The following is a 12,855-nucleotide window of genomic DNA, read 5'->3' as shown; positions in this document are numbered from 1 at the left end:
GAGTTTGCATTACTGTGATTTGACCTCTCTGCTGGCTGAGATAAGCTCATTTTCAACGTCCAATTCAGAATGTAATAAAACCAGATCCAGCCATAAAATGCATCATTCTTTTTTGTTTTAGACAACATTTCATGCACTGTTAAACATGTTAAAGCAAGTTGCAAGTGAAAATCTATGTCTCTGACTGAGTTTGCATTACTGTGATTTGACCTCTCTGCTGGCTGAGATAAGCTCATTTTCAACGTCCAATTCAGAATGTAATAAAACCTGATCCAGCTGTAAAATGCATCATTCTTTTTTGTTTTAGACAACATTTCATGCACTGTTAAACATGTTAAAGCAAGTTGCAAGTGAAAATCTATGTCTCTGACTGAGTTTGCATTACTGTGATTTGACCTCTCTGCTGGCTGAGATAAGCTCATTTTCAACGTCCAATTCAGAATGTAATAAAACCAGATCCAGCCATAAAATGCATCATTCTTTTTTGTTTTAGATAACATTTCATGCACTGTTAAACATGTTAAAGCAAGTTGCAAGTGAAAATCTATGTCTCTGACTGAGTTTGCATTACTGTGATTTGACCTCTCTGCTGGCTGAGATAAGCTCATTTTCAACGTCCAATTCAGAATGTAATAAAACCTGATCCAGCTATAAAATGCATCATTCTTTTTTGTTTTAGACAACATTTCATGCACTGTTAAACATGTTAAAGCAAGTTGCAAGTGAAAATCTATGTCTCTGACTGAGTTTGCATTACTGTGATTTGACCTCTCTGCTGGCTGAGATAAGCTCATTTTCAACGTCCAATTCAGAATGTAATAAAACCTAATCCAGCTATAAAATGCATCATTCTTTTTTGTTTTAGACAACATTTCATGCACTGTTAAACATGTTAAAGCAAGTTGCAAGTGAAAATCTATGTCTCTGACTGAGTTTGCATTACTGTGATTTGACCTCTCTGCTGGCTGAGATAAGCTCATTTTCAACGTCCAATTCAGAATGTAATAAAACCTGATCCAGCTATAAAATGCATCATTCTTTTTTGTTTTAGACAACATTTCATGCACTGTTAAACATGTTAAAGCAAGTTGCAAGTGAAAATCTATGTCTCTGACTGAGTTTGCATTACTGTGATTTGACCTCTCTGCTGGCTGAGATAAGCTCATTTTCAACGTCCAATTCAGAATGTAATAAAACCTGATCCAGCTATAAAATGCATCATTCTTTTTTGTTTTAGACAACATTTCATGCACTGTTAAACATGTTAAAGCAAGTTGCAAGTGAAAATCTATGTCTCTGACTGAGTTTGCATTACTGTGATTTGACCTCTCTGCTGGCTGAGATAAGCTCATTTTCAACGTCCATTTCAGAAAGTGATAAAAACAGATCCAGCCATAAAATGCATCATTCTTTTTTAATTTAGACAACATTTCATGCACTGTTAAACATGTTAAAGCAAGTTGCAAGTGAAAATCTATGTCTCTGACTAAGTTTGCATTACTGTGATTTGACCTCTCTGCTGGCTGAGATAAGCTCATTTTCAACGTCCAATTCAGAATGTAATAAAACCTGATCCAGCTATAAAATGCATCATTCTTTTTTGTTTTAGATAACATTTCATGCACTGTTAAACATGTTAAAGCAAGTTGCAAGTGAAAATCTATGTCTCTGACTGAGTTTGCATTACTGTGATTTGACCTCTCTGCTGGCTGAGATAAGCTCATTTTCAACGTCCAATTCAGAATGTAATAAAACCTGATCCAGCCATAAAATGCATCATTCTTTTTTGTTTTAGACAACATTTCATGCACTGTTAAACATGTTAAAGCAAGTTGCAAGTGAAAATCTATGTCTCTGTCTGAGTTTGCATTACTGTGATTTGACCTCTCTGCTGGCTGAGATAAGCTCATTTTCAACGTCCAATTCAGAATGTAATAAAACCTGATCCAGCCATAAAATGCATCATTCTTTTTTGTTTTAGACAACATTTCATGCACTGTTAAACATGTTAAAGCAAGTTGCAAGTGAAAATCTATGTCTCTGACTGAGTTTGCATTACTGTGATTTGACCTCTCTGCTGGCTGAGATAAGCTCATTTTCAACGTCCAATTCAGAATGTAATAAAACCTGATCCAGCTATAAAATGCATCATTCTTTTTTGTTTTAGACAACATTTCATGCACTGTTAAACATGTTAAAGCAAGTTGCAAGTGAAAATCTATGTCTCTGACTGAGTTTGCATTACTGTGATTTGACCTCTCTGCTGGCTGAGATAAGCTCATTTTCAACGTCAATTTCAGAAAGATATAAAAACAGATCCAGCCATAAAATGCATCATTCTTTTTTTAATTTAGACAACATTTCATGCACTGTTAAACATGTTAAAGCAAGTTGCAAGTGAAAATCTATGTCTCTGACTAAGTTTGCATTACTGTGATTTGACCTCTCTGCTGGCTGAGATAAGCTCATTTTCAACGTCCAATTCAGAATGTAATAAAACCTGATCCAGCTATAAAATGCATCATTCTTTTTTGTTTTAGACAACATTTCATGCACTGTTAAACATGTTAAAGCAAGTTGCAAGTGAAAATCTATGTCTCTGACTGAGTTTGCATTACTGTGATTTGACCTCTCTGCTGGCTGAGATAAGCTCATTTTCAACGTCCAATTCAGAAAGTGATAAAAACAGATCCAGCCATAAAATGGATCATTCTTTTTCGTTTTAGACAACATTTCATGCACTGTTAAACATGTTAAAGCAAGTTGCAAGTGAAAATCTATGTCTCTGACTGAGTTTGCATTACTGTGATTTGACCTCTCTGCTGGCTGAGATAAGCTCATTTTCAACGTCCAATTCAGAATGTAATAAAACCAGATCCAGCCATAAAATGCATCATTCTTTTTTGTTTTAGACAACATTTCATGCACTGTTAAACATGTTAAAGCAAGTTGCAAGTGAAAATCTATGTCTCTGACTGAGTTTGCATTGCTGTGATTTGACCTATCTGCTGGCTGAGATAAGCTCATTTTCAACGTCCAATTCAGAAAGTGATAAAAACAGATCCAGCCATAAAATGCATCATTCTTTTTTGTTTTAGACAACATTTCATGCACTGTTAAACATGTTAAAGCAAGTTGCAAGTGAAAATCTATGTCTCTGACTGAGTTTGCATTACTGTGATTTGACCTCTCTGCTGGCTGAGATAAGCTCATTTTCAACGTCCAATTCAGAATGTAATAAAACCTGATCCAGCTATAAAATGCATCATTCTTTTTTGTTTTAGACAACATTTCATGCACTGTTAAACATGTTAAAGCAAGTTGCAAGTGAAAATCTATGTCTCTGACTGAGTTTGCATTACTGTGATTTGACCTCTCTGCTGGCTGAGATAAGCTCATTTTCAACGTCCAATTCAGAAAGTGATAAAAACAGATCCAGCCATAAAATGCATCATTCTTTTTTGTTTTAGACAACATTTCATGCACTGTTAAACATGTTAAAGCAAGTTGCAAGTGAAAATCTATGTCTCTGACTGAGTTTGCATTACTGTGATTTGACCTCTCTGCTGGCTGAGATAAGCTCATTTTCAACGTCCAATTCAGAATGTAATAAAACCTGATCCAGCTATAAAATGCATCATTCTTTTTTGTTTTAGACAACATTTCATGCACTGTTAAACATGTTAAAGCAAGTTGCAAGTGAAAATCTATGTCTCTGACTGAGTTTGCATTACTGTGATTTGACCTCTCTGCTGGCTGAGATAAGCTCATTTTCAACGTCCAATTCAGAATGTAATAAAACCAGATCCAGCCATAAAATGCATCATTCTTTTTGTTTTAGACAACATTTCATGCACTGTTAAACATGTTAAAGCAAGTTGCAAGTGAAAATCTATGTCTCTGACTGAGTTTGCATTACTGTGATTTGACCTCTGCTGGCTGAGATAAGCTCATTTTCAACGTCCAATTCAGAATGTAATAAAACCAGATCCAGCCATAAAATGCATCATTCTTTTTTGTTTTAGACAACATTTCATGCACTGTTAAACATGCTAAAGCAAGTTGCAAGTGAAAATCTATGTCTCTGACTGAGTTTACATTACTGTGATTTGACCTCTCTGCTGGCTGAGATAAGCTCATTTTCAACGTCCAATTCAGAAAGTGATAAAAACAGATCAAGCCATAAAATGCATCATTCTTTTTTGTTTTAGACAACATTTCATGCACTGTTAAACATGTTAAAGCAAGTTGCAAGTGAAAATCTATGTCTCTGACTGAGTTTGCATTACTGTGATTTGACCTCTCTGCTGGCTGAGATAAGCTCATTTTCAACGTCCAATTCAGAATGTAATAAAACCTGATCCAGCTATAAAATGCATCATTCTTTTTTGTTTTAGACAACATTTCATGCACTGTTAAACATGTTAAAGCAAGTTGCAAGTGAAAATCTATGTCTCTGACTGAGTTTGCATTACTGTGATTTGACCTCTCTGCTGGCTGAGATAAGCTCATTTTCAACGTCCAATTCAGAATGTAATAAAACCTGATCCAGCTATAAAATGCATCATTCTTTTTTGTTTTAGACAACATTTCATGCACTGTTAAACATGTTAAAGCAAGTTGCAAGTGAAAATCTATGTCTCTGACTGAGTTTGCATTACTGTGATTTGACCTCTCTGCTGGCTGAGATGAGCTCATTTTCAACGTCCAATTCAGAATGTAATAAAACCAGATCCAGCCATAAAATGCATCATTCTTTTTTGTTTTAGACAACATTTCATGCACTGTTAAACATGTTAAAGCAAGTTGCAAGTGAAAATCTATGTCTCTGACTGAGTTTGCATTACTGTGATTTGACCTCTCTGCTGGCTGAGATAAGCTCATTTTCAACGTCCAATTCAGAATGTAATAAAACCAGATCCAGCTATAAAATGCATCATTCTTTTTTGTTTTAGACAACATTTCATGCATTGTTAAACATGTTATAGCAAGTTGCAAGTGAAAATCTATGTCTCTGACTGAGTTTGCATTACTGTGATTTGACCTCTCTGCTGGCTGAGATAAGCTCATTTTCAACGTCCAATTCAGAATGTAATAAAACCAGATCCAGCCATAAAATGCATCATTCTTTTTTGTTTTAGACAACATTTCATGCACTGTTAAACATGTTAAAGCAAGTTGCAAGTGAAAATCTATGTCTCTGACTGAGTTTGCATTACTGTGATTTGACCTCTCTGCTGGCTGAGATAAGCTCATTTTCAACGTCCAATTCAGAATGTAATAAAACCTGATCCAGCTGTAAAATGCATCATTCTTTTTTGTTTTAGACAACATTTCATGCACTGTTAAACATGTTAAAGCAAGTTGCAAGTGAAAATCTATGTCTCTGACTGAGTTTGCATTACTGTGATTTGACCTCTCTGCTGGCTGAGATAAGCTCATTTTCAACGTCCAATTCAGAATGTAATAAAACCAGATCCAGCCATAAAATGCATCATTCTTTTTTGTTTTAGATAACATTTCATGCACTGTTAAACATGTTAAAGCAAGTTGCAAGTGAAAATCCATGTCTCTGACTGAGTTTGCATTACTGTGATTTGACCTCTCTGCTGGCTGAGATAAGCTCATTTTCAACGTCCAATTCAGAATGTAATAAAACCAGATCCAGCCATAAAATCCATCATTCTTTTTTGTTTTAGACAACATTTCATGCACTGTTAAACATGTTAAAGCAAGTTGCAAGTGAAAATCTATGTCTCTGACTGAGTTTGCATTACTGTGATTTGACCTCTCTGCTGGCTGAGATAAGCTCATTTTCAACGTCCAATTCAGAATGTAATAAAACCTGATCCAGCTATAAAATGCATCATTCTTTTTTGTTTTAGACAACATTTCATGCACTGTTAAACATGTTAAAGCAAGTTGCAAGTGAAAATCTATGTCTCTGACTGAGTTTGCATTACTGTGATTTGACCTCTCTGCTGGCTGAGATAAGCTCATTTTCAACGTCCAATTCAGAAAGTGATAAAAACAGATCCAGCCATAAAATGCATCATTCTTTTTTGTTTTAGACAACATTTCATGCACTGTTAAACATGTTAAAGCAAGTTGCAAGTGAAAATCTATGTCTCTGACTGAGTTTGCATTACTGTGATTTGACCTCTCTGCTGGCAGAGATAAGCTCATTTTCAATGTCTAATTCAGAATGTAATAAAACCTGATCCAGCTATAAAATGCATCATTCTTTTTTGTTTTAGACAACATTTCATGCACTGTTAAACATGTTAAAGCAAGTTGCAAGTGAAAATCTATGTCTCTGACTGAGTTTGCATTACTGTGATTTGACCTCTCTGCTGGCTGAGATAAGCTCATTTTCAACGTCCAATTCAGAATGTAATAAAACCAGATCCAGCCATAAAATGCATCATTCTTTTTTGTTTTAGACAACATTTCATGCACTGTTAAACATGTTAAAGCAAGTTGCAAGTGAAAATCTATGTCTCTGACTGAGTTTGCATTACTGTGATTTGACCTCTGCTGGCTGAGATAAGCTCATTTTCAACGTCCAATTCAGAATGTAATAAAACCAGATCCAGCCATAAAATGCATCATTCTTTTTTGTTTTAGACAACATTTCATGCACTGTTAAACATGCTAAAGCAAGTTGCAAGTGAAAATCTATGTCTCTGACTGAGTTTGCATTACTGTGATTTGACCTCTCTGCTGGCTGAGATAAGCTCATTTTCAACGTCCAATTCAGAAAGTGATAAAAACAGATCAAGCCATAAAATGCATCATTCTTTTTTGTTTTAGACAACATTTCATGCACTGTTAAACATGTTAAAGCAAGTTGCAAGTGAAAATCTATGTCTCTGACTGAGTTTGCATTACTGTGATTTGACCTCTCTGCTGGCTGAGATAAGCTCATTTTCAACGTCCAATTCAGAATGTAATAAAACCTGATCCAGCTATAAAATGCATCATTCTTTTTTGTTTTAGACAACATTTCATGCACTGTTAAACATGTTAAAGCAAGTTGCAAGTGAAAATCTATGTCTCTGACTGAGTTTGCATTACTGTGATTTGACCTCTCTGCTGGCTGAGATAAGCTCATTTTCAACGTCCAATTCAGAATGTAATAAAACCTGATCCAGCTATAAAATGCATCATTCTTTTTTGTTTTAGACAACATTTCATGCACTGTTAAACATGTTAAAGCAAGTTGCAAGTGAAAATCTATGTCTCTGACTGAGTTTGCATTACTGTGATTTGACCTCTCTGCTGGCTGAGATAAGCTCATTTTCAACGTCCAATTCAGAAAGTGATAAAAACAGATCCAGCCTAAAATGCATCATTCTTTTTTGTTTTAGACAACATTTCATGCACTGTTAAACATGTTAAAGCAAGTTGCAAGTGAAAATCTATGTCTCTGACTGAGTTTGCATTACTGTGATTTGACCTCTCTGCTGGCTGAGATAAGCTCATTTTCAACGTCCAATTCAGAATGTAATAAAACCTGATCCAGCTATAAAATGCATCATTCTTTTTTGTTTTAGACAACATTTCATGCACTGTTAAACATGTTAAAGCAAGTTGCAAGTGAAAATCTATGTCTCTGACTGAGTTTGCATTACTGTGATTTGACCTCTCTGCTGGCTGAGATAAGCTCATTTTCAACGTCCAATTCAGAAAGTGATAAAAACAGATCCAGCCATAAAATGCATCATTCTTTTTTGTTTTAGACAACATTTCATGCACTGTTAAACATGTTAAAGCAAGTTGCAAGTGAAAATCTATGTCTCTGACTGAGTTTGCATTACTGTGATTTGACCTCTCTGCTGGCTGAGATAAGCTCATTTTCAACGTCCAATTCAGAATGTAATAAAACCTGATCCAGCTGTAAAATGCATCATTCTTTTTTGTTTTAGACAACATTTCATGCACTGTTAAACATGTTAAAGCAAGTTGCAAGTGAAAATCTATGTCTCTGACTGAGTTTGCATTACTGTGATTTGACCTCTCTGCTGGCTGAGATAAGCTCATTTTCAACGTCCAATTCAGAATGTAATAAAACCTGATCCAGCCATAAAATGCATCATTCTTTTTTGTTTTAGACAACATTTCATGCACTGTTAAACATGTTAAAGCAAGTTGCAAGTGAAAATCTATGTCTCTGACTAAGTTTGCATTTCTGTGATTTGACCTCTCTGCTGGCTGAGATAAGCTCATTTTCAACGTCCAATTCAGAAAGTGATAAAACCTGATCCAGCTATAAAATGCATCATTCTTTTTTGTTTTAGACAACATTTCATGCACTGTTAAACATGTTAAAGCAAGTTGCAAGTGAAAATCTATGTCTCTGACTGAGTTTGCATTACTGTGATTTGACCTCTCTGCTGGCTGAGATGAGCTCATTTTCAACGTCCAATTCAGAATGTAATAAAACCAGATCCAGCCATAAAATGCATCATTCTTTTTTGTTTTAGACAACATTTCATGCACTGTTAAACATGTTAAAGCAAGTTGCAAGTGAAAATCTATGTCTCTGACTGAGTTTGCATTACTGTGATTTGACCTCTCTGCTGGCTGAGATAAGCTCATTTTCAACGTCCAATTCAGAATGTAATAAAACCAGATCCAGCTATAAAATGCATCATTCTTTTTTGTTTTAGACAACATTTCATGCATTGTTAAACATGTTATAGCAAGTTGCAAGTGAAAATCTATGTCTCTGACTGAGTTTGCATTACTGTGATTTGACCTCTCTGCTGGCTGAGATAAGCTCATTTTCAACGTCCAATTCAGAATGTAATAAAACCAGATCCAGCCATAAAATGCATCATTCTTTTTTGTTTTAGACAACATTTCATGCACTGTTAAACATGTTAAAGCAAGTTGCAAGTGAAAATCTATGTCTCTGACTGAGTTTGCATTACTGTGATTTGACCTCTCTGCTGGCTGAGATAAGCTCATTTTCAACGTCCAATTCAGAATGTAATAAAACCTGATCCAGCTGTAAAATGCATCATTCTTTTTTGTTTTAGACAACATTTCATGCACTGTTAAACATGTTAAAGCAAGTTGCAAGTGAAAATCTATGTCTCTGACTGAGTTTGCATTACTGTGATTTGACCTCTCTGCTGGCTGAGATAAGCTCATTTTCAACGTCCAATTCAGAATGTAATAAAACCAGATCCAGCCATAAAATGCATCATTCTTTTTTGTTTTAGATAACATTTCATGCACTGTTAAACATGTTAAAGCAAGTTGCAAGTGAAAATCCATGTCTCTGACTGAGTTTGCATTACTGTGATTTGACCTCTCTGCTGGCTGAGATAAGCTCATTTTCAACGTCCAATTCAGAATGTAATAAAACCAGATCCAGCCATAAAATCCATCATTCTTTTTTGTTTTAGACAACATTTCATGCACTGTTAAACATGTTAAAGCAAGTTGCAAGTGAAAATCTATGTCTCTGACTGAGTTTGCATTACTGTGATTTGACCTCTCTGCTGGCTGAGATAAGCTCATTTTCAACGTCCAATTCAGAATGTAATAAAACCTGATCCAGCTATAAAATGCATCATTCTTTTTTGTTTTAGACAACATTTCATGCACTGTTAAACATGTTAAAGCAAGTTGCAAGTGAAAATCTATGTCTCTGACTGAGTTTGCATTACTGTGATTTGACCTCTCTGCTGGCTGAGATAAGCTCATTTTCAACGTCCAATTCAGAAAGTGATAAAAACAGATCCAGCCATAAAATGCATCATTCTTTTTTGTTTTAGACAACATTTCATGCACTGTTAAACATGTTAAAGCAAGTTGCAAGTGAAAATCTATGTCTCTGACTGAGTTTGCATTACTGTGATTTGACCTCTCTGCTGGCAGAGATAAGCTCATTTTCAATGTCTAATTCAGAATGTAATAAAACCTGATCCAGCTATAAAATGCATCATTCTTTTTTGTTTTAGACAACATTTCATGCACTGTTAAACATGTTAAAGCAAGTTGCAAGTGAAAATCTATGTCTCTGACTGAGTTTGCATTACTGTGATTTGACCTCTCTGCTGGCTGAGATAAGCTCATTTTCAACGTCCAATTCAGAATGTAATAAAACCAGATCCAGCCATAAAATGCATCATTCTTTTTTGTTTTAGACAACATTTCATGCACTGTTAAACATGTTAAAGCAAGTTGCAAGTGAAAATCTATGTCTCTGACTGAGTTTGCATTACTGTGATTTGACCTCTCTGCTGGCTGAGATAAGCTCATTTTCAACGTCCAATTCAGAAAGTGATAAAAACAGATCCAGCCATAAAATGCATCATTCTTTTTTGTTTTAGACAACATTTCATACACCGTTAAACATGTTAAAGCAAGTTGCAAGTGAAAATCTATGTCTCTGACTGAGTTTGCATTACTGTGATTTGACCTCTCTGCTGGCTGAGATAAGCTCATTTTCAACGTCCAATTCAGAATGTAATAAAACCAGATCCAGCCATAAAATCCATCATTCTTTTTTGTTTTAGACAACATTTCATGCACTGTTAAACATGTTAAAGCAAGTTGCAAGTGAAAATCTATGTCTCTGACTGAGTTTGCATTACTGTGATTTGACCTCTCTGCTGGCTGAGATAAGCTCATTTTCAACGTCCAATTCAGAATGTAATAAAACCTGATCCAGCTATAAAATGCATCATTCTTTTTTGTTTTAGACAACATTTCATGCACTGTTAAACATGTTAAAGCAAGTTGCAAGTGAAAATCTATGTCTCTGACTGAGTTTGCATTACTGTGATTTGACCTCTCTGCTGGCTGAGATAAGCTCATTTTCAACGTCCAATTCAGAAAGTGATAAAAACAGATCCAGCTATAAAATGCATCATTCTTTTTTGTTTTAGACAACATTTCATGCACTGTTAAACATGTTAAAGCAAGTTGCAAGTGAAAATCTATGTCTCTGACTGAGTTTGCATTACTGTGATTTGACCTCTCTGCTGGCAGAGATAAGCTCATTTTCAATGTCTAATTCAGAATGTAATAAAACCTGATCCAGCTATAAAATGCATCATTCTTTTTTGTTTTAGACAACATTTCATGCACTGTTAAACATGTTAAAGCAAGTTGCAAGTGAAAATCTATGTCTCTGACTGAGTTTGCATTACTGTGATTTGACCTCTCTGCTGGCTGAGATAAGCTCATTTTCAACGTCCAATTCAGAATGTAATAAAACCAGATCCAGCCATAAAATGCATCATTCTTTTTTGTTTTAGACAACATTTCATGCACTGTTAAACATGTTAAAGCAAGTTGCAAGTGTAAATCTATGTCTCTGACTGAGTTTGCATTACTGTGATTTGACCTCTCTGCTGGCTGAGATAAGCTCATTTTCAACGTCCAATTCAGAAAGTGATAAAAACAGATCCAGCCATAAAATGCATCATTCTTTTTTGTTTTAGACAACATTTCATACACCGTTAAACATGTTAAAGCAAGTTGCAAGTGAAAATCTATGTCTCTGACTGAGTTTGCATTACTGTGATTTGACCTCTCTGCTGGCTGAAATAAGCTCATTTTCAACGTCCAATTCAGAATGTAATAAAACCAGATCCAGCCGTAAAATGCATCATTCTTTTTTGTTTTAGACAACATTTCATGCACTGTTAAACATGTTAAAGCAAGTTGCAAGTGAAAATCTATGTCTCTGACTGAGTTTGCATTACTGTGATTTGACCTCTCTGCTGGCTGAGATAAGCTCATTTTCAACGTCCAATTCAGAAAGTGATAAAAACAGATCCAGCCATAAAATGCATCATTCTTTTTTGTTTTAGACAACATTTCATGCACTGTTAAACATGTTAAAGCAAGTTGCAAGTGAAAATCTATGTCTCTGACTGAGTTTGCATTACTGTGATTTGACCTCTCTGCTGGCTGAGATAAGCTCATTTTCAACGTCCAATTCAGAAAGTGATAAAACCAGATCCAGCCATAAAATGCATCATTCTTTTTTGTTTTAGACAACATTTCATGCACTTTTAAACATGTTAAAGCAAGTTGCAAGTGAAAATCTATGTCTCTGACTGAGTTTGCATTACTGTGATTTGACCTCTCTGCTGGCTGAGATAAGCTCATTTTCAACGTCCAATTCAGAATGTAATAAAACCTGATCCAGCTATAAAATGCATCATTCTTTTTTGTTTTAGACAACATTTCATGCACTGTTAAACATGTTAAAGCAAGTTGCAAGTGAAAATCTATGTCTCTGACTGAGTTTGCATTACTGTGATTTGACCTCTCTGCTGGCTGAGATAAGCTCATTTTCAACGTCCAATTCAGAATGTAATAAAACCTGATCCAGCCATAAAATGCATCATTCTTTTTTGTTTTAGACAACATTTCATGCACTGTTAAACATGTTAAAGCAAGTTGCAAGTGAAAATCTATGTCTCTGACTAAGTTTGCATTACTGTGATTTGACCTCTCTGCTGGCTGAGATAAGCTCATTTTCAACGTCCAATTCAGAAAGTAATAAAACCTGATCCAGCTATAAAATGCATCATTCTTTTTTGTTTTAGACAACATTTCATGCATTGTTAAACATGTTATAGCAAGTTGCAAGTGAAAATCTATGTCTCTGACTGAGTTTGCATTACTGTGATTTGACCTCTCTGCTGGCTGAGATAAGCTCATTTTCAACGTCCAATTCAGAATGTAATAAAACCAGATCCAGCCATAAAATGCATCATTCTTTTTTGTTTTAGACAACATTTCATGCACTGTTAAACATGTTAAAGCAAGTTGCAAGTGAAAATCTATGTCTCTGACTGAGTTTGCATTACTGTGATTTGACCT

This window comes from Danio rerio, chromosome 17 (assembly GCF_049306965.1).
Source record: "Danio rerio strain Tuebingen ecotype United States chromosome 17, GRCz12tu, whole genome shotgun sequence".
In the NCBI taxonomy this organism is placed as follows: domain Eukaryota; kingdom Metazoa; phylum Chordata; class Actinopteri; order Cypriniformes; family Danionidae; genus Danio; species Danio rerio.
This window is presented reverse-complemented; position numbering follows the sequence as displayed.